Below are 20,639 nucleotides of genomic sequence, written 5' to 3'. Positions count from 1 at the left end.
AAAAAAAAATATTTTTTTTTGTTTTGAAACAAAAATTATATTTCATGAAGTTTTAATTTTAGTTTTCTAAAAGTTGTAATTTTAAACTTCCCCTTTTTTGCTTGAACATAACAGATATGATATAATTTCATATTAATAAAGTAATGCCCAATTTGCCACATAATATCCTATTAGTTTACTGATAGTAGAAATAATAATCCAGCTTAGAAATTCGTCGAGGTTAAAGTACCACATAACAAATGTTTGTTTCCACTTAAAATAGGTTTAATTTTACATTTACAAACAAATGTAACCAGGCTGGTGCTTGTGATGCAATTATATTTCGCTATAAGACATTTTTGTAATCCGATTTGCATCTGTACTAACATACGACTTTCCATGTACTTGTAGTTTTATGGTTATAATTCGACGATTTTGTATTACATTGCTTTAGTGACGTCAAAATCCAAAAGAGAATTCTAATATAAAAATAGCTTTGTGTTACTTTTTGATAAAAAATAATATTTTTCAAAATTTATTAGTTTAAAATTATTTAAATGAGCCGTAATTATTTAATTATACGTGTATTAATATTACTACTCGAAATTAAATATAAATAAGACTCTACTATACCTCTAGCCATTTTAATCTAAACTCAAATTTTTTTCATAAATATTAAAGCTACATAGTCGCCGTTTTCCGTCAAAATGGTCCTTTTCTTTTAGAGCGACTTCATTTTCGACCAAATGTAATCTAATTTTTGCCAAAATAGGTTAAAATAACTTAACTAATATTTTTCAAAAATCCTTGATATTTAATGTTTTATTAAAATTTATGCTATCGTAAAAAATTGAAAATAATCTTGACTAAAGCCTCCCCCCATTAGTCATGCTAAACCTACATTTTTGATGAATAATCACCTAGATAAAAGTCTGTACCATTTTTTTAGTGTTTGACGAATTGCTGAGTTATAATATCCTGATTATTACTCTGTTTAAAATAAATTAGTATTTGAACTTTTAAAATACAAAAAAATTAAAAAGTCGACCAAATACTCTTAGTAAGTATTAGAGCTCGTGACGTAACATATTCTACAGTATTACATTATACACACAATGATTTGATGTAGGCAAAATTTTTTAATCCATTTTGGTGGACTGGTAGATCATCCGTTCTGAGAGTAACAGGATTAAAATACTATGAGTGGGTAGTATATGGGCGGGGTGTCAACTATGATACTATGATACATAAACATAAAGTCAATCCCACTCTTAATATGCCTCTACTCAGTGTGAAAGCTAATTATTAATAAAAAACAAAATTTTAGTTTATTTTCATAATTTTTTGAACTATAAGTAAAAATTTAGTACTTTTTAGACTCTAAGACATTACCACCTGTGAGGTATATTTATCTTAAACTATTATTTTTCTTATTAAAATTTTAGATAAAAACCTTCAAAAGAAATTATAATTATAAAAATACCGTCATATAACACAGAGTCATAGTTTATATCTGTAAAAACACTAGTCAAATGTAATTTTATAAGGACTAAATAAGTATTTCATGATTCTAAGTATGTAACAATTATAATCTTATCAAAAAAACAAAGATATATTTTCACTAGTAAAGTTATAATAAAATATCTAGAGCGATTTTGTTATATGGTATTAAACATAATACTATTCTTATACTTGATAACAAAATAGTGACTTGAATTTTAAATTTAAAATTATATTGAAGTATTCAATTTTTAAATAAATAATTTAATATTTATTTAAAAAATGTGTATAATAATTATACACACTTTTTTATCCAAGATATGTACAATCGTTATTGAACATATCTTAGATAAAAACATTCCAAATACAAATTTTTTGTGTTTATGATTGAACTTTGTTAATTCAATAGTCCAAAATGATTTTACTCAAAATAAAGAAATTGTTATCTTTAACATTTTTTTCAATTTGGTTTCATCTATCTATAGAATTACCATTGTGTCTAGTACTCAATTTATATTATAATTAAATACTGCTGTAGCATATTTAGCAATTTTTTTATGAGAAGAGGTTAAATATGTATAATCAACACTTTATGTATCAACAACATATAATTATTATCATGTGAAAAGGATCATGATCTCTATCCTCTACTTGGTCACGTTCTTGAATACATCACAATATGGACTTGTCTTATATTAAAATTGATGTAGATTCAAACAATTATAATGACAATTATTAATAATAACATTTTAGTCCAATCCACTCCAAATAAATCCGCGCTTAAAATTTTTATTTGACATTGTTTCAACTATTTTAAATGGTTTAGTTCAGTCTTTAAAAATTTGAATCGTTAAAAACTTTATTACGATGGTTTACATACTCTAACACAGTTGATGAATTAATAGTCATGGGTCCTTTTGTATACTTAACCAGGAAAATAAAAGTGCGAGTATTTTCAAGTAATTATTAATAAAAACTTAAACAATATTTGTTTTTAAGTATATTTATATATTATGCAACACTACTTAAATGAATTTTAACGTTAAAAGACTTTTATTACCTTAAAATACTTAGAGCAATAATTAATAGTATATTATGATAACAGAGTGCATAGTAAAAAGAAAATTTTTTATACTTAATTATGATAGACAGTGTATTTAATACATTTAAGTAATAAAAATCAGCTCATACTAATAAATCTTAATTAGAAAGCGCCAAGTGTCATAAATTTAATCGTTCTAAATTACAAATTGCAGAATATATACATTATCATGAAAAAAGTTAAATTTGTATACCTCATATTAATCATTAAAAAATTTTATGTTAACATTTATAGACTTTCCATTATTATTAAATTTTAATTAGTATTTGATTTAACTATAAAAATTTTAATACAGTCATCTTCTTTGTAATTTTACCCAATTCATTGATAATCACTACATAGTAATTATTAATTGCAAAAAAATGTGTTATATACTACTGGTACGTATATAACAGTACAGATTACATTGAAATATTTTATTAAAGCTTTCATTAATAATTTATATAAAATAAATTTAAAACAAATTTTCGGTGAACATAATTGTGTTTTAGCTAAAAATAAAGTAATTTTTTTGTGGCTCTTTTTCAAAAGCTGATACTTATGTCACTTTTAATAATTTTTCAGGAAAGAAAAAATAATTTTAAAACTTAAATGATGTCGTATAGTAAATAATATTTGTAAAGTGAAAAAAAAACGTTCAATTTTCTATATTTTTTTGACAAATGATAAAAACATCGTTTTTTATATCAATTATAAAAAAAATTCAGAAACCCCTTTTTTATGACACAACAACTTTTGGATATGAGTCAAAGACTTTATTTACTTAAAATAACAACATTTAGGGTACACTTTTTACTTACAGTAAGTGCATTTTTGGCTTAAACTTAAACATTTTTCTCTTTAAAATTAATATGATTTTACTAATATGTATGCTAAAATGCATAATTATATCTGAGAAAGTAAAATTCTTTATTATTTTTTATAAGTTTTGTTATTACGAATAGTTACTATAAGTGTATTATTGATAAAATAAATTTTCGACTATTTTTATTTTGTATATTTTTTAAACTCCTAGTTTCACTATAAATAATATTAATATTAGTAAAATCATCGTTTGTATTAAATATGTACACTTAAAATATGTTTCCTATTTATACCATCACAAATATCTGTGAACAAATTTTTGGACACAAATTTTTTATAGTACCATCATTTAATATACAACCGAAAAAAGATTTATATAAATTAAACATAAATGTTTACAACCATAACAGTTTTAACTACATTAATTAACCAGTGTTAAAAAAAATATTTATGTAGAAAATAGGAGAATATTTCATGTCACTCGAAAATTATTTTGCAGATTCATAAAGCATGTACTTATAGACTTTTGTAAGATTATATCAGGTTCGTGCTCAATTGGTTTTATAGCAAGCCGACGCCAGGCAAAAATATTATAATTAAAATATGATTAAAGTATGAACATATATTTTATTTTTATTACAAATGGAACCCGGAAGTATTACTTACGTGAATACTAAAAGAATTTATATCATGAATATTAGTACTTCGTATTACCATTGTGTATGAACATACTATAGTATACTCGATGATATTTCTGTTAGAAATCATAAAATAGAACATAAAAATCTAACAGCTTCAATTTTTAATACTCCAGAAGAGATGCTAATATATATCAATAATAATTTTATAGTATTTATTATAAGTTTATATAATAATTATCGGTACTGGTAACAATGAAGATTAAATATTATATGATCATAACATAGTAGAGCTACTTTCAGTACTATTTGGTTTTTTTCTGGTGATTTTTCTTACAAGATATTTATTGTTACAGAAAAGACGGATTTCATTTCTCTAAAACCACATTTATCTGTGTTTATACAACCTTCTTTTTAATTTTTTTTTTTTACTTATTTTTCAGACAGATTGATAAAGAATGGGATATTTATAAAAATTTTGTACAAAAGTGATAACAAGAAAAATATCTATAGTGCTGGTAAGTAGAGATTTCAAACCACAAGATTTGTGAGATAATATATTTTTATTATTTTATATTTGACGAAAGTACTAAAACTGCATACATAAATTTTGAATAATATTATTCATCAACCCGTAATATTGTGTACTTTGAGTAATATCGTTGCAAATATAACCTATAGCAATGACTAGTATGTAACGTGTAGAAAATGCACATAGGATTTTTAACTGGGGCATTAAATTTTAGAATAATGTACTAGCATGCTAACCAATACATTTAATATACATCCAGAAAAGATTATTTGATTTGACAATAAAAATAATAAATGGTTTATACCGCCATGTTTTACTTTGAATAAAATTAAGGATTAAATGTAGAACATATATTAAATTTTGTAAACAAGATGAAACCTGGTTTTTCATATGTCGTATTTCATTAAACTTAGATACATGAACGGAAGCTTAGTAGTAATACAGGAAATAAAATTGAACTTTTAATCAAATATTCAAATAGAACCATATAACTCATATTTGTTTTTATATTTACATAATGACTACGAAAACAACGATTGGTAACTAAACAAGTATTTTATGATATATTTAAATTAATTTTCTTTATTGTTGATAATAAAATTTTTTACTATGATTTTTGGTCGTAAAATTATCATTAATAATTTATAATATTGCATGATAGATCAAAACATAAACGAATAACTATCTTAAAGCTCAAATATACACACCAAACATCTATAACTTCAAATAAATCGACAATTTATTAGTGAAGCTAAGTTGTTTCCGGGAACGTTTATTCCTACGGGAAAACTAACAGTACGACAATTACAAGCGTTTGAATCACATCGAGGCTTGTGGTTTAGCTCCCCTCACGCACAAAGTAACGGGCAGATATCCAAAAGAAGGGATGTACGGCATAGGTTACATAAATTGTATATAACACTAACTTTCGTATTAAAATGATGACCCAGTTCGATATAAAATAAATATGTTTTGGCTAATGGTTATTGTACGTTCATAGCATCAACAATCAAAGTATTTTTTAACTGTTTTGATGTGATATAAAAAATTTTTAACGAGAAAAATGTTTATTTTAATCACCGAGTCTGAACGAGTCTTTCATTCACATTCAAATGCTGAACGCTTTAACAAACAAAATGCTCTCTGATTTTGTTGTATTAATCAAACCTATATGTTTGAAAGGCTCAATTTAACTTCGTTGTCACTAGATAGTAAACAATGTCAAGATTGATTAGATAACATATACATACAAAAAATAGATTAGTTAACTACGTCCTGAATGGGTTTATTTTTTATTTCAAATTATCTAGTTAATTAAAGATAAATGTGGACAATTTTAATGGTGGTTTTAAACACCGAGGAAACACATGAAATTGTAACTGTAAATGCATAACAAAGGATGTTTATAAATAAAAATATCGAAGAACAAGTACAAAATACAAGTTCTTATAAAAAAATTCTATGCTTAACGCTTTTAAAAAAATGTTATTATTATTTTATAAAAGTAATTAAAATTTATTTGTATGACTCGATAAGAAAGGAATCCCTTATTACAATATATTAAAAAATACATGTTAGGAAAAACATATTTTATGTTTACATAATATATAATAATAGTATTATACTTTTTTTATCTTAATCCGACCCAGTAAAATAAGAAAATTAATGAATAGGCTAGAAGTTCTAGAAAAAAATCCATTATATAATTAAATATTAAATTATAATGTGAGCATTTATAAAAAAACTATTTCTAATCCTAACTTTCAATGACAAACGTATTACACTTTTTTTTAGAAAAAACTTTACTCGCAAGATTTAGTAATCAATTGAAAAATAACCAAATACAAGTGCGGTTGTTTGTTTATACATAGTAACACAACATTGTTACCGTCATTAGCGTTAACCACACATTAATGGTAACCAATATACGAATGAAAAGTTTTTAGTGTAGTTCTCGGTTATTATTATCCCGCAAAAATCTATAAACTTAAAGAGCCAGATGTATACTGATATATAAAGCTATTAAAGTTCCCCGACATTATTATGCTGTATTTATCAATATTATTGTGTTGATCAACTTATTTTGTTACTATACTTTTAACTTGAATGTACTAAAAGTTACAAAAATGTTTGTGTTATTAATCTATTACGTAAAGTAATAACAATTAAAAATTTCGTTTATATGTAGTGAAAAAATATATATTTTTTTTTGTTAATTATTGTTAATTTAATATTAAAATAAAAGTTTTATCATACTACATAAATATTTTATAAAGACGAAAAACTTTCTAATGAGTGTAAACTAATATACTTATTTTTCATTCTTTTAAATGGAATTTCAATATGAATGTAGAGACATGGCACATATTTTGAATAATAAATAAATTAGTTTAGAAAAATATAAAGTTGAGATTTTTTTATAAAATACAGTATATGGATATAAGAAGTTATTTATTATTAATTATCAAAAATAGACAATTTTCAACAATGTTTTTATTGTTTGAGTAGCTAAATGGTTTATGATAATTGAATCGTATTGAATATGTTAAAGCTTTCGTGTGTTGTTATATTGCTTGAAATGTTTACGGACGTATCCACGTTTTCAGTTATGAACTGACGTTTCGGACTCGTTGCAGAGTCCATCTTCAAAGCGATAGTACTTAGTACTAAAGCGATACTCATTAGTATAGTATAACCGATACTCAGTATAGTTACAACCACGAGAGCCTGTAACTACCGCTCTGGAAATGGACTCTGCAACGAGTCCGAAACGACAGTTCATAACTGAAAACGTGGATACATCCGAAAACATTTCAAGCAAGTGAATCGTATTGTTTCTTTGTGTTTATTGTTTGCGTGATATCACTTCTTATCTAACATTTTATAGAAATAAAAGGAAATTTACTTTTACAAACTGTTTTCACTACATAATTAATACTTTAGCATTAAATGAATAGAAAATTCAATAAATTCTTAAACATCGTTTACATTATAATGTCATAAACACAGATCGGTGTTATCAAAATGATAGCTTCCGCATCATTACATTTTTATTACTTTTTTTTTTTTTATCAACCCGAAGGTTGGTTTACAACTCCAATTCTCCATTCTAACCGGTTACTCGTCTTTTCTTTAAGTTCCTTAAAGATTTTGACTCTTGCATTACATTTAATTTGTCCTCTATAAGAGTTTGTTTCTTCAACAGCACGCTGTATGTTACCTTTACTCTTTGCTATTACCATAATGTCATCGGCAAATCGTATCATTGAAACAATTTCTCCACAAAGTTTGATTCCAATATTTAATCTTGTTAGCTTTGCTTTCACTATATTTATAACTTATTATACAAAACTTAAAATTTAAATTCTAGAATTTTTGATCTCTTAAAAGAATCTCATAAAATAATTGAGTTGTTATCTAAACATCTCTATAAATGAAAACTTTCAGTTACAAACTTTCACATTAATGTAATATCCTCCTTCATAATTACATGGTTAATTACTAAGTTTGAATACATCTCGGTAATGCTTTTTTAAAGTTATCAGCTGAACTATTATTTAGCCAATAGTGGTTGAATAATTATGTATATTTCCATGAACAGTTATGCCTTATCGAGTTTCATGAACTTCTTATTTGTTCCATTCGAAGAAAGCAACCATGAAGTGGTTTATTTTCCTATCCAATATTGGTAGCAGATGTTTTTGTGATTACATTAGTACATAAAAATATTTTTTGTCCACTATTTTCAGTCAAGCATATTTTAACCAAAGCTGGCGTAAATAATGCCGTACATCTGGTACTTATCATGGCCAAGTATCCATAACGTTATTAAAACAAGCTATTTTATACATTAAATAAAATGTCTTTTTGTATTATCTCATCTCGATTTTTTTTATGTGAAATTTTTTTTAAACCTGATCAGTAATATTAACTAACAACTATGTAATTATTGTATAAAAAATTTTGTTTTACAATTATTTTTAAATAATATCTATTACTCGTTCATTACTAAGAACTACTATTTTTTTATTATTTCATAAATTAAAATTCTTGTGTAGATTAACATTTTAATATTATTATTCAGAAAATATCATGATAAATATTTTTCATGTTTAAAATGTATGTATATTATAGAGTTATGACAGTTAAATATTTTAATCATTTATTTGTTAATTCCATATGTATACTTTGATAAAGTTAAAATTAATATTGCTTTTAAAGTAAAAATACTAATACTGCACAAATTCACTGATATTAAACTCTAAACATTAGATTTATTAAATTTAATACAATTGTATGTTTTTTTTAGTGTAACTATATACTATATATTATGCTAACATTGTACATTGTTTATTCCGACATATAGTATATTAACTGTCCTGCTAGAAAATCTGTTTGTATAATGCCTATACAAATATGTTTACTGTAATTTAACATATATGTCCACATATCAGTTACACATAATGGATTTCTATCTTAATTGATAATCCAATGTACATAAAATATACAGAGTAATTGTTTAACTATGACAATATCTTATAAATAATGCATCATCTTCAAAAATATAGAACATAATATAATTTCTTTTTTTCAAAAGTTCCTATGTTCTACAATTTCCAGAAAACTATTAGGTCATATCCTCCCTCCTTTTACCACCTCAAAATTTGATCTACTTTCGTTTTTTTAATGGAAACACATATATCTAACCAGTTTACAAACTAAATAATGATCTAACTAAAAAAATGATAGTCGACAATAACTTTTGAACTAGTATTTTTAAAAAGTATTAACATTTCTATACAAAATTCTGGAGTAGTGCTGTTTATTAATGCGAAAAGATAAAAATAAACAGGTTACCTTTAGTCTTTATATTATAAAGCCAATAACTTTCAAAATACTTGTCCAAAATTTGTTATTGACCAGCCATTTTCTTAATTGGATCATCTAATTAAGAAAATTATTTAATAGATTATATTCAAATTTAAAATCTTATTAAATATGTGTGTTATATTTGAAAAATATAAAGTTGGTATCCTTATAAAGAATAAGAATGGACTTAATAAATATTTAATTATTACACAATACCAAAAGTAATTTTCTTAACATAATTATCATTTTAAGAGAAATTGAATGGATAGCGTTAAAATGATCACCTAGTATTTTATACTGGTTGTAATTTCATAGAACATTGATCTACAAAAAGCCTGTTATATATTTTTTTTAACACTGTAAAAACAGAGTATACAATTTTATTTACTATAATTTTAAATATGATAAAAAAAAAAAATTTTCAAAATATCGTAAAATCAATGGGTAATATTTGTAGTATTTATGTATTTATTATATAGATATATATCAATATTATTTCCAATAATTATATCCATTTGAAGGCGTGGTTATTGGTTTAGAAATTGTAAGATTATTTATAACCTCATTTTTCGAAATGCAACGTTGAAATAATATGAATTATGATGTTGAAATTTTATATACAGTTTTATAGCTCCGCCGCAAAAACAATTGTATATAAGTCAAGTCAAAACGAAAATATCGTATAAAATAATTATGCTGACCCTTGCATCAAGATTTTTGATAGACTTTATTTGGTATCAAATACAAATAAGTTCATATAGCCATGGGATATCTATAAAAAAATATAACACGTCTAAAAATATCTAATTTATTGGACAATGTAATTTCCACTAGTAAGAACATACGACAAATATTTTATCGTAAGCTTTTTATGAAACAATATAAAACTACTTTACTTAATTATAAATAAATAAAATTTTATTTTAAAATAATATAGATTGGTAAATGTTTAATGTTTACTTTTTATAGATAATAAAGAAATTAATATAATCATGTTAAACGTAAATGTTGAATAAGTTATAAATAATAAAAATGACCATTCGCCTGATATTTTGTTTTAAAATAAATTTGTTTTCAGTATAGCTTAAATGCATTATAAAAAACTATTAATATAATTACATAATACTTATATTAAATTTTTAAGAAAATTAAATGTATTGAATGTTTTTAATCGTTTTGATATGAAAAATAATAAATAATAACATATATAAATGTACATTACAATGTTCATGTATCATATTCTATCATTTAGTTACATAATACTTAGCTGAATACAGTTGAGAATATAAAACATATTATGTTTCACATCCTAATCATTTTATAATATATTTTTACAATCGTTTTAATTATAATGATAATTTTTTTTGTTAATAACCTGCAATTTTATTTCGTACTGAAAAATAAAACTTATAATAAATAATTAATTTCAATGCTAGGATTATATAAATTAACTTATACATTTTAAAAGAAATTGTAAACTATCTTAAGTATTAAATGTCGTATACTAAATAATGATTAACAAACTATAGTAAACAATAATGTTCCAATATATTATAAATTCTCAAAACAACAATATTATTTTTATGACAGTTCCAGTAATCTATAATGTGTTAAACGATCATAAACTTTTATTTCTACTCAATTATTATTTCTAAATATTATTTAATATTTCATGGTATTCTTGGAAATATTTTATTGATCAAAAGAATATCATTTTTTTTCAGTTTCATTTTTATCCTAATTATTTAATAATTTTATACTAACGACTTAATTAAATTTGTTTAGAAAACGTCATACTTCAACATGCCTTTTTACAAAGTTTAAATAGTTTAGTTATATTTTCACTTAGACATTTTTTCTTTGCTGTTCTGTAAAGTTATTACAATACCTTATAAATGTTGTTCACTAATTAATTACAAAATATTCATTATATTCGGATCAGTAGTAAATTAATAATGCGATATTGGACATATTTTTATGTCTACTTAGCTTTTTTTTCATTCAACATAAAAACTTTAATTGGCATATTCAACAACATATTTTTCTAAAAAATGTACTAAAATGAAAAATTACAACTTTATTTCTATAGAGTTTATTTAAAAATAAAGAAATTTTTAAGTAAAATTTTCTTTTTCTTTAAACGAGAAAAGTAATTAGTCCTTGAATAAAATTATGCACTTCATAATCATTAATTTTAAATGTCACAGTTAAATGTTTATTTATAACAGGTTTACATTTTAATAATGATACTTATTTTTAGTACATTGTTCGGTTGATATACTTCAAAATACTTCGCTGCAATTATTTAAAAATAAGATACAATAAAAAATGAAATACAACTTAAAAGTAACCGTATTTTATTTCTTTCGAATGAGAATATAATGTATAATCGATTCTCAAACCATTAAAAGCACATTAAAACTGACGAATTTGTTTTCATAGCAGTAAAAAAACCACTATTGCTGTTTAATTACTGAAATGACTACTTTTGTAAAGTTTCCGACTTTACTCTTATGAAATCCGAATTAAGTAACATCATAATATGCATAAAATATAACAATGTGTATGAAATTCACAATTTAAACCTATTTTTAAAATGCATATAGAATTAAATAGTTTGGTGGGAATTGTATTACCAATGCAGAATGCTCACCAAACGTTTTTGTGTAGCACGTGTACATCCTCTCAATATTACTGAATGGCTCTCCATTTTGTTCTAGAATCCCTTTGGATGTATAGATATTATAAGTTTTTACTGCAGCGGCCTCTTTTCTCAGTTGTCCCACGAGCATCCTTAGCATAATTCTATAATGTTGACCCGACCGGATCGCGATTTTCATATCAACACACTGCAATTTTTTAGACGGGCCCGCGACAAGATTTAACATACGATTAATTGTTTGTGACATACTGAAATTTGACTATGTTAATACGAAATGTAAGATAGTGATCATGTCAAAGTAGTATAATAATTTGCATATATCAACAATGTTTTATTATATTAATAACAAACTAACCTACAAAGAAAACAGACGAAAATAAACTTATTGTTTCCGAAAGAAAAATTTTGCGGATAATTTTCACTTCGATTAAAGACACGATAAATGGAAAGTATAATTGAAAAATAATAATAATTATTAGTTTTATAATCATTTTATAGAGATTGAGATGTAATGAAAATAATAAGAGTAGAAAGATTACGGTGTGCTGCCATGTTTAAAATAATCAAAATTTTGCTACTATAATTAGTAAAAGGTCTGAGTAATTGTAATTGGAGAGATCAAAAATAAGCCGGAAAGATGAAAAAAAAATATAGATTTAACTGGAAGAATCTATCGATAGAAAAAAAAGTCTGCAGAATCGGTTACAAGCCAAGATAGCCCTGAAGGGCCCAATAAAAAGAAAATGAATAAAACATAAAATATCGTACCAATGGAACTCGGAATAAGAGAACATGTATCTAGCTAGTGCAAACATACTAAAAACAGTAATAGCTACAGTTCATAAAAGTATTTTAATAGAAATTCTCTTAACCTCTATTTAAAGTGTACTGACCTATTAGTTGATGGTCTCACATTTCAAGAACTTAGAGCAACTATATTTGAATACGAGACGGAATGTTTATTGGAACTTGACTTGGAATACTTCAATAATAAGCCATTATGTTTATATTAATTTGAAACAAATTTAAGGACAGTTCTAAAAACCTTGTATATTCATTTTGCATATTGTAATAATAAAATTCTCAGTAGAAAAAAAATTGGTTGAACTTTAAAGGCGGAAGGAGGTTATTATTTACCATAATTTATTATTATATAAGCATTATTTAAATACTTGGTCATTATTTTTAGTTTTCTCGAGAAACAATTAAACAAGAAATTAAACAAAAAAAAACACGTAAGATTACTAAATATATTTTTAGGGTACACTATAAATTAAAAACTAAATTGTTTTAAAACATTAAAAATTTGGAAATGATTTTTTTGCCGAAATGACCTTACTATTTTTAATAATAATGTATAGCCCTTGTACGAATTGGTTGAAAATTTCCATGATCTGAATAATTTATTGCATATTAATAAAAAAATTATTCATCATATTATTATCTCTTCCAGCTCATAGATATATTTTTGTGAAAAATAATTTCAACACGATGTCGAATAATTTATTATCATATCCCTACATGTACATAATAGAATAAAATAGAATGGCAATGTAAATTTACTTCTGATTTTTCAGCCTTGGGGTTTTTTGAATTCGGAGTAACCAGTAAACATGTTTTTAAATTAAGCGTATGAAATTCCAAAACGACTCGTCGCTTCGTAAATCTGATCTTGATATTCGATAACAATAATTACCACCGAGTGAAATCCTCCGACGCCCACTATCCCGTCATCATCCTTAAAGCGCACATATATATGTACATATTATGTTTCCCTGTACATAATGCTCCTCGCTCGGTGCAATAGACTATTTTATATTTATGCACAGGCTATTGTACTGTCGACTTCATACGTTCCCAAAGGCTGTATGAATGAAAATGCGTAGGCGAACGATTGTGCCGCTACTGTTCTGTAAACACACATTACAGTTTATACTGACGGCGTTGGAGATAGTGGAAAATCAATGGTACTTTTATTTGAGATAATTTTATGAACAATTCGGAATTAAAAATGAGCTCTATAGACAACTATTTATTCACAATTGAGGATCATTTTGTTTGTCCAAACGTATAGTTAAATATCAACACTGATAATATATTGTGGTGACCTTACAAATTAAAATTTAATCAATAATAACAATGCATCACTTGACCAATTGCACTTTTCCATTTTTATTTTGCAACGAAAACTATACAAAAAATGTAAATTTTTCTTTTAATATATATATATATATATACATTTATAAAATTTAAAGTTAAATTATTACACCATAACTTTCATCGCCGTAACACACTGTTCACTTTGATGTTATTTATAACAAACTTACTGGAAATACTCAACTTCCATATTATGTGGCGTTTGTCAGCTGGTGACAAAATGCAACAGAAGAACTGTGCAAATATATTTTTAAAAAATGTAAAACACCTTTTTGTAGGGTCCAAGCTTCTACTAAAGTACGTGCCACTGGCACACAATGACAATAACACACTTGAAATTTTCTTTATACAACATGTGTAACAGAGTTATTTTTAACTTTTAACACAATATTTGTATACTTATATTAAATTTTCTATTATAAATTTATACCTAAAAAGAATTTTACTAATTTAGTGTAAATTTACTTAATCTATCACTGGTGAATTGACTAGTTTGCCTTATATTTTAAATGAGATAATGTCATAAGAAATGTGTCATCTTCATCATAATTTCTTTAGCCTCTCCCCAACTCTTTTGGGATCGGCTCTACCTTATTGATTTGAATTTAAAAAAAAATTATATTAAGATTTAAGTAAAAATGGTTATTTTATTATTAAAAATACATTTCAATTTTACCAAAATTATATATTCTAAAAATTCCTCTCCTATATATTTTATATTGTCCATCAAATAGATGAAGACAAAATTTACAAGCAATTTTAGAATGCTCTGGTATGACTCGAGTGTATTAGAAAGAATCATTTTCAATAATCTACTTATAATAAAGAATATTTTTTCCAATCTATGTTATATACTGTAAATATCAAAAGGAATAAATAGATAAATTGCAAAGTAAAATTTTTAAAAAAGATCTAACATAATATAATTTGTAATATAAAATTTGCAATTTTAATTGTAATACTTCCATAGTAATCTACTATTTACTAACAAAGACACAAGATAACAAGCATTATGACAGATAAAAAAAGGTTTTTTTTTATGTTTTAATTTTATTCTACTAGCACATTTCCGTTACAAAACTTAATAAGAACAATTTATAATCTTTACAAAACTATCGATGATAATGAATTGATATTTTACAAATATTTCTTTTGTACAACACTGAACAACATTTAAATATGCCATTCAAACTTTTTATCCTAAAAAGTGATTTATATTTTTAAGCCCTTCCTAAGACGATATATAATAGCGATAGCAAGTATTGATTATCTGTTCAAAGTACAACGATTTGCTCGAGTGAAGCAATAGATTTATCACTGTAGCTTCCAAAAATTATTTAGTTTCTGGCGATAATCATTTGCCTTGTGTACATTTGTCACTTTTACCGATAAAGATCTTTCAATATTGTGTTGATGTTGAGAAAATAATTTATTCATTAATGTTCTGAAAATTTAAATAAGTCTTTCTGTGGGAATATATTAAAAAACGTAATAAAATACGTTCAAGTTTTTTTTTTAAATATACCATCTTAAGTCAAATATACAAATTACATTTCAAATTGGAAATACCATTTTATACAATTAAATGTAAATGTTATTTGCTGTCTTCCTAACAATTATAAATGCTCTTTGATTAACTGGAATGAACTGATCGTTTTTTTATGCTTATTCCTACGCACACTTAAATATGTTAAATATAATACTAAATTATATGAAAAATTAATAATCTGAAGTGACATTTTTTAAAGATAACGATTTTTTATTACGTTATAATTTAAATATTAATAGGTATACTAGCAAATCGAAGTTTGAATATATTTTAATTAATGAATAACCAATTATTTGGATAATACTAGATAAGTAAATAGATCATAGAAAATTTAATGAGCACTACTGTTTAAGTACACATTACATTTGACCTGTCTGACGGCACTATTGATAGGCAAATTTGTTACGTTAATGTCTTCTATAGAAATGTTTGTCTATACAATAATATTGTACTTCATACGTGGTTTTAATTTTCAATCTACTTTTAAATCACATTAATAGCTTACAACGATAATTTTTACTTGTTTTTTAAGTTGAGTTTATTATTAGGCTAATATCATTGTATATTTCAATAGCGTGAATTAGGATGATAAGCATGTAGATAGAGATTATTAGGTAAATATTGTTTTTCAAGTTAATATCAACTAAATTTCTATAAAAGGTGTTGAAGAAATTGATGGAAAATATTTTTACCTAAAATTATAATAAAATATTTTTATCTAAATTCTTAAGTAATAAAAACACTAGACCAATGAATAATTTTAAATGTCAAAAATATATACCTACACGTTATTGATCTGTTTATTTTTATAATGTGAATGATGAACACATTTAAAAAGGATAAAAATAAATGTTTGGCGACGTGTCAAACATATATTTCAATAGAAATCAGTATACACACGAAATTTATAATATATGCAGGTGAAACTGAAGAAAGGAAATTTTTGTATTCATAAAGATCTAAAGATAGCCTTCTAAGCCGTTGTTATATGAATATGTAAATAAGCACGTTTTTGCGTCCTGGACATAATTATTTATTCTCTAAAAAGTATTTATTATATTATTGTTATATGGAATTAATAATTATAATATTTTAAAGTGTAACCATACCATTTAACTTACAGCTGCTTTCGACAAACTGTTAATAATAATTACTCGAAATAAACTTCAAAATTTTAGTGCAGACTTAGGAACTTTTACGACAAAGTAGTATAGTATAACGAAGTAGTGCTATCCAGTCATTTTTATGTGATCATTACTGCGTTCAGTCGTAAATCTTCACGATAATATCCTAAATATATTTAATTCACGCCCTCATAAACCAGTGAAATCAAATTAATTTATAATGAGATGACATTATAGTTGATATGCAGTTATATATCTTATGATGATATAATTATTGAAATCATTTACAACTTATTAAATGTTTTATGTTAGTTTAAACAACATAATTTGATACATCATAATACTCAAAATTACGAATTTTCGTTATTCAAAAAAATACCACTTAAAATATGTAAATAGTAAGATATAGATTTAAAAAATTTTCGGTCATTAATTTATTTTTCTCTCAGATAAATATGCAGTTAAAATACAGAGTGTTTCTTTTAACTCTAGTCAAAATTGGCTAGAGTTAGTTAAATATGTATTTCTATTTATCTATTTTATATTTATCGTTTGTACCTTAAAGATGTCCACTTAATTTTTGTCAAATAGTAACAGACATCATTAATAAACTTATTAAGTAGAAAATGGTGTACTTAAAAAAATTACTGGTCTCAAATGACTTTTGGACCAGAATTTTAAAAGTTTAGAACATTTTTATATGTAGGGGAAGTCGGACTGAGGTCGAGAAATGGTTAGTTAAAGACCTGCACCTTACCTTTAGTCAGTACTTTAAGTTGTTAATAGCTTATGAAATACTGGTTCAAAAGTTTTTTATCGACTAGTTATTATTTCTTAATTACATAATTTTCTATTTTATAAGCTCATTAATTATGTATGTTGTTATTTGAAAAAATAAATTTGACACATTTATAAGGTATAAGGGATGAACATAAAAAATATTTTATAAAAATACTACTATTACAGTTTTTTAGAAAGAACTGTAAGCATAAGTAAAAATTTAATAATAAAATAATATGTTCTATTTTGTAATTTTATTATTCAAATCGTGTTATTGAACCATTATGATATTTATTAATAAATCCTAATCTGTAGCAAACAAACAAGTCATCAAATATTTAATATCGTACATATTAGAAATAAGAACACTTAAATCTTTGACAATATATTTGTTTAAACTTATTTATAAAGTTTAATATCAACATATTTATCAGTTTTACGATTACAATTAAATAAAATATGATTCTATAAAACATGTATTGAACAAATTGCATACTTTTAATAAAATCACGTGTCATCTGCGATATTTTTTAATAAAATAAAAACCTATAAAGTTTAAACTAATCAAATATAAATATCCGTTTCCAAAACAAATACAGCTCTAAGTGAAAACAAAATTAAACATTAATATTTCACGACTTGAATGTAAACAATGCATTAAAAGTCTTAAGATCTTAGAATGTTCGTAATGAAGTGAATTTTCATGTTTTTAAACAAAAGGAAGTTTAATATTAAACTGTTATTTATTAAATTCAAAACTTTTAAGTTATAAATAAATTAAAACATCGATGTATATCTCCAGGCACAATTTAACAGTCCTTTTGGAATATATCAAACACACTTCATGTCATTTACACAATGAATTCCATGTCGTGTTTGCGTTTATATTGGAATTTTCGTCGTGATTTTAGATTGTAGAATTCTTTTCAGATTTTAATAAACATATGCAATGCATGTAAAATATAATGTCCCCACTCTATTTGTGTATAGCATCAGATAAATAGTATTAATATTAAATATTATAAAATATAGATTACTTAAAGTTTTAGAACAAGATTTGTGCTCGTAATATTTATGAAAATTTAATGTAAAAAAGGTGCACATTTTAACCAAGCAAAGTCGTGTTTGATGAGGTTGTTCAAAAACAATTCATTGAATTTGTTTGTTAATAACTCAGAACTCACTCTCACCGCTTATCTGTAATGAATCTAAAATATTTTAACTAAAATAAGATTTATTTCAGAAGGAAAACTTTGCAGTTTAATTACAATATCTCTTTCATCACGTATATTTCCACAAAATATTAGAAACTTCATAAAGGACTTCTAAATTATTTAATATTGTATATAATATTTCCTTAAATAAATATTAATTGAACGAAGTTCAATTTATTTATAAATTATCACTAAAAACAATAATTTTAATAGAGTAATTTAAACGATTGGTTAATTGATTTAGTTATTCAAACTGAATTGATATTAATCATATGTCGTAAAATATAAAGTAGAATTTTATGAAAGTAAATCATATTTTAAAAGTAAAAATAGCAAAATACCAAAGTTTTTTAGTATAAGAAAACCCGTCTAACCAGTGTCAAGAGAATCACAACTATTCTGATGACAATAGAAACTTTAGGGTTTAAGTTGTACACCGGAAAGTCAAGAAAATACCAAGTGTTTCGATTTCAACTCATGCAAGTTACACAACTGCTAAGTTAAAAAGTTCTAGTAAGAAATGTGGTTACGAGTCTTTTATAAAGTTACTAACGTGAAACTAATGTAATATATGCAAAATTTAAATTTGGTTTTTTAACTTACCTATTAAACTGTTTTTTTTATTTATGCATTAATAAATGCCTAAGAAATAAAAATTCTATTGGTCTAATTTTCGACATTTTATCACATTCATGTAATATACCCACTAATTAGTCAAAATTAAAATTATGTCAGGTAAATTTAATACGATCCTGTTAAGAAATTCACATTATACATATATATATGTATATTATACATATACAGAGTGATTTTTTTATCATAACCCACTCAATTACTCACAGAATAAATATTTAAACAGTTTTTTTTTTGTTATCTTTAGCTAGACATTATTCTTGAATTATTAACTGTGTAATACTTTTTAAATTCATCCCTTATGCCTTGTAAACTTTGTTTTTTTAAATGGGAACACATATTTTGAATTTAATAAAATGTTTGAGTTTTTAATTTAATATTAAATGGCATTTGAATTTTTAATATAACTTTATTTGTTTATTAGATATAAACATTTAAAGCTTCAAATTTTTGATTTAATATACATGTATATTACACGAGGTATTATAAATACAGATAGCTAATTGGTTTTTTATGACATTGCTGTCACAATCACGGATTGTTTATTATCAAATATGACTATCAATAGATATACTTTTTATATTGTCAGTTAGTGTATTTATAAACTCATAACAATATGTCATACTACCATTGATAATAACAATGCTGTGTACCTGCGAATATTGATGTCATAAAAAACTAATTAGCTATGAATTTGTAATCCCTTGTGTATTATACATGTATATTAAATACATGTATAATATAAAATTTATTCGGCATATAAAAAGCTATTTTTTTTCATAAAAAGAACTCTCTCTCCGGCAGCTGACACAGAGGAGGCCTACAATAAACAGTTCGGTGCTCCTATTTGGTAAGTAACCATTATCAAACACTGATTTATGTACGCTGATTAGCACCTTGTTGCTCATACGAAATTTTACCGGTAAATTNAGCACCTTGTTGCTCATACGAAATTTTACCGGTAAATTTTGCGGTATTTGGCGCAACTTGAACCGGACCAGGTCTGCGTTTTTCACCGCTTGCACTGGAGCCATTCCGATTGTTCTATGTTTACGCACGTTATTGTAGTCGTGCAGCAGCGAAGACAACCGATTCA

General features: G+C 24.6%; 1 protein-coding gene across 5 annotated transcripts in view; it reads left to right on the top strand.

The window, feature by feature from the left end:
• The window catches only part of LOC126895099 (somatostatin receptor type 5-like), a 116,645-nt gene that overhangs the window by 13,143 nt on the left and 82,863 nt on the right, over positions 1-20,639 (top strand). For 3 of the 5 annotated variants that reach the window (XM_050666596.1, XM_050666592.1, XM_050666593.1), the window contains exon 2: positions 4,467-4,541. The exons of 1 other annotated variant lie outside the window; for it this stretch is intronic. The gene's annotated coding sequence lies outside the window, so the exon portion shown is untranslated. The remainder of the gene's footprint in view (positions 1-4,466; positions 4,542-20,639) is intronic. One more of the 5 variants, XM_050666594.1, reaches the window with a different exon arrangement.

The sequence above is a fragment of the Daktulosphaira vitifoliae genome, unplaced genomic scaffold (genome assembly GCF_025091365.1).
Source record: "Daktulosphaira vitifoliae isolate Bord-2020 unplaced genomic scaffold, ASM2509136v1 Scaffold_1, whole genome shotgun sequence".
NCBI classification, from domain to species: Eukaryota; Metazoa; Arthropoda; class Insecta; order Hemiptera; family Phylloxeridae; genus Daktulosphaira; species Daktulosphaira vitifoliae.
The sequence above is the reverse complement of the archived record's forward strand: the minus strand, read 5'-3'. Positions and strand labels throughout refer to the sequence as shown.